The following is a 4,005-nucleotide window of genomic DNA, read 5'->3' on the forward strand; positions in this document are numbered from 1 at the left end:
TCTCAATTAAATTATTTATTATATTATCTTTTTTCCTTCGAGAGTCCGTTACAGTGTTGACTTCCATGTACGCAAGCATGGTTTATTTAGCATCCTATTGTATTAATATATACATATTTTCAAATGAACCTTTTAAGTGTTTTAATTATTATACGTGATATGTCTCAATATTGATTTAAATCACATATGATAAGGTATATATGCATATGTTAGTTACATGTTTACTCCACACAAATTGCATATTCTCTATTAATCGTTTGCCGACATTGACAATGATAATAAGTTAGACCCGAAATGAATAATGGAAACATGTAAAAATGGATTCTGATACTTTGCTCTTCCTTTCCACAGATAACACTATTACTATTACGAAAGAGACAACTAAATAACTTGTTTCTCTTTAAATTATTTATTACATATGTGAAACGTTGAATATATATCTTTTCAAGAAAAGAAAAAACTTATCTTATATAACTATTGTCTCTAATCATTAAAATTTAAGAGAGTAAAATAACAAAGTACTTCCTATGAATTTTAAATTAGATTATTTTTACGGTGTTTTTTAATTTCATAGGTTAAGAATTTATTTATTGTAGATTAGAGCTTTATTTAAAAGTTTGTAGTTGGTCGATAAATTGCTGTATATACAAAACGAATCGTCTGACACTTATTTAAAATTTAAACAGACTAATGAATTAATCAGTAGATCGATCCAAATTAAATTTTAAGTAGGATAATTTAATCTTATTATAATCACCAAATTAATTTATAATCTTTTATTTTGTAAACAAATAAACTCCTATGTCAAAATTTGCTAAATATTTGGACAAATTAATTTTTATCATTGTTTGAAAAACATATAACAGTTGTTAATAATTTTTAAAATTTTTAAATTAATCTTTTTATATGGACCAACAATCTAATTTAAAAATTAATTTATTTAATAAAATAAAAATTTATAAATTGATTTAATAATTAAATTTTGTTAAAAATTAAATTCTCTAACTCAAAATTTGTCAAAAACTAATTTAATATATTGCTAAATTTAAAATTTTAGAATGTCAATGTTCTTTAGCTAGAGTTATCCAAATCATGATTAAGGTAACGTTTCTTTCTAATATGTATGTTTTCTTTTTAGACGAGTCCATTTTAATTATAAAAAACGAGTCCATTTTAATTATAGAAGAATATTAAGTCTAAAATAGTAATCTTTCCACACAGTAGAGTACGCAGTCTTAGAAATCACAATTATTAGCATTGCTGCTTATATTGTATTACCTAGGAGAAAGGTGTCCACGCTACTTTTTAGTTTTAATATGTGAATTATAATTAAACTAAATTAATATGACAAAATGAGGTGAGGCTTACGAACAATTAAGGCCATGTTTGTTTGTAAGAGCCAGTGAGAAGAGTGCAAACGTGTGTGGAGCATGTGCAAAGTAGAAAATGATTGCTCATTTGGAAATCAATACATTCTTATTTTTGAAGCAAGTGTGATTCTGCTTTCACTGTACATTTATATAATTAACTTTTAATTAAACTCAATCCTCAGCTCAAATAAATCAATTAATAATATTACTTTAAGCTTTCAACACAAATCATATATCATTGGAGGTTATGTCAACATTTTCTCATGGTTTGCCATCATCAATTATATGTAATATATGGTGAGGCATATAATGATTAAAAAATATTTATAATTTTCTTATTAAACATTTTTGTTTATCTAATTTTTTAGGAGACCCACATGGTGTCCTCCACACATGTTCAAAATCAATGTATTCACATATGAAAGCTATGGATTTTGGTTACGTTGAAATTAAAGAGTGAAACAAAATTTTGGAAAAGTTTTCTATCTTTTTAAAAAATTTTCATTAATACCATGAAATTTATTGGTTCAAGGGTTTAATTACTATTTTAAGTAACAAAATTATAATTGTTATTATCAACAACCACATAAATTTATATTCTTATCATTTTTCTAAACTGCATCTAATTAATTATATAAAAACTATTTNNCATTAGTAAAAAAAAATTATTAAGATTAATTGTATTCTTTTTAATAATATAGTATTGGGGTGTGAGCATGAATATATGTGTATATATAATAAGATTCCCATGCAGAGGCAATAAGTTGGAAAAGGTTAAAAGTGTCTTGTGAAAGGTCAGGTCACCACTTACGTCGGGGCCTATTATCGTACCATAAAATTGGACCTACGATTGATCTCAATGTTTTCTTATATTATTATTATATCGTTACTAATTGGTTAGTACAAACATAAGCCCAAAACACAACCTCCACATTTTGCTCCAAGTGGAATATTATATTAAGATAGATAATAAATGTGCAATAACATTATCAGTTTATCACTCACTAGTCACTGTTGTCTCTGTATCCAAAGGCATTACATACACTCACTCTCTCTTCCCCTTTCCTTTCATTTTGACATGACCATGGGCGGCCTTGGGCTATCTTGATTCCACACACACAAATTGTGGTTCTTGTTCATCAAATTATTATACTTGCTGTTCATATTCTTTGTATTTTCTGCCTCCCTCTTCACAAAAATCTCTCATGACACCTTCAATAGGATCTGAATAATTGTTACAAAATATTTTACATACACCACAAACATGTATTGAGACTACAATAATTTTCTATTTGGTTGACGTGCCTAACAAATCACCACTACATAGCGCGTACTTTCAAAGTTTGCTAAAAATGATTATATAACCGTTTGAAAGAAAATTAGCAAGTACAAAGGTGGCCATGAACATGTCAATCCTCGTGTGGGGATCTACCATTTTATACATACATCAAACTCTCTTCGTGAACCAGAAAATGACTTCTAATATCTTTCATCTTTTTAGATGACATAATAATATTTTCTTTTAATATTTAGACTACAGATAGGTATGTCATCAAGACAAGTTCAAAAAAGTATATAATTACCATATTAGAAAAGGTCTTAGAAAAAAATAATTAGACTATTTCATTTTTTCCAATTTTTAAGATCAAAATTATGCTAGCATTCAGGAATAAATCTAAAAATTTTGATATGCCATGACTCTCCTCCCTCCTAAAATTCAACACAAAATAATTGATAAAAAAACATAAAAGAAACGAAAAAATAAAAAATGAACGAAGCTTGCTTATTGTTTTGTTTTTTGTTTTCCTTTTGTTTCCCAATGACCAAATGCTTCACATGGATGCATGGTGTATGTTCACCGTTACTCTTATATGTAATACCACGTAGCTTTTCTTACTCTTAATGTTTAAAGTTTTATAGGGTTAACTGACTTTGGTAGCTGATTAGCATAACTCAAATAATAATGATGGTGATATCCATAAATTGTGTTTGGTAAAATGGTTAGACAGCAACAAACTTAACCAGTGCAGGTTTTACAGAAATTTTCACACCCCTAATCAGTAAAAGGGTAAAAAAGGCCAAGTGCACCAGCAAAAAGCCTTTTTCACAGTTTCACACAAATTGAACCCTCTTTCTCTCTCTCACTGCACCCACACGCCCAGCCCTCCAAATGAATCCTCTGCTACGCGGCATCCCACTTCGTCATCATCCTTCAAAGTAACCAACGACTAACCAGGACTAAACTAAAGTAATGCAACAACTAGCCTCGCACGTGCCTAAACCCCTCTCTCACGTGCCCTTTTATTATCCCTTCCGTACTCCTTAACCATAAATACCACACAACTACCCCCTCATCCTTCCACAAACACAACCCACCCTCTTCCACAACGCATTCAAATTCTAAATTAAAATCAAAGCTCTGTCCTACTCTCTCTTCACTCTTCTCTTTTTTTTATGATCGATTCTTCCCTAACACCCCCATGGTAGATAGTGGTTTTGGTGGTGGTCGTGATTCTGGGATGAGCTTGGAGACTGTGAATTCTGCACAGAGAACTTCCATGAGCAGCGACAGCATCTGTAGCACCAGCTTCAGCCGTCTCTCCTTCAACCTCCTACCTACCTCGCCGGAGAGCCT

At 30.1% G+C, this 4,005-nt stretch overlaps 1 pseudogene; it reads left to right on the forward strand.

Annotated features, from left to right (window-relative positions):
* LOC107619905 overlaps positions 3,382 to 4,005 on the forward strand; it is a 2,287-nt pseudogene continuing 1,663 nt past the window's right edge.

The sequence above is a fragment of the Arachis ipaensis genome, chromosome B10 (assembly GCF_000816755.2).
Source record: "Arachis ipaensis cultivar K30076 chromosome B10, Araip1.1, whole genome shotgun sequence".
NCBI classification, from domain to species: domain Eukaryota; kingdom Viridiplantae; phylum Streptophyta; class Magnoliopsida; order Fabales; family Fabaceae; genus Arachis; species Arachis ipaensis.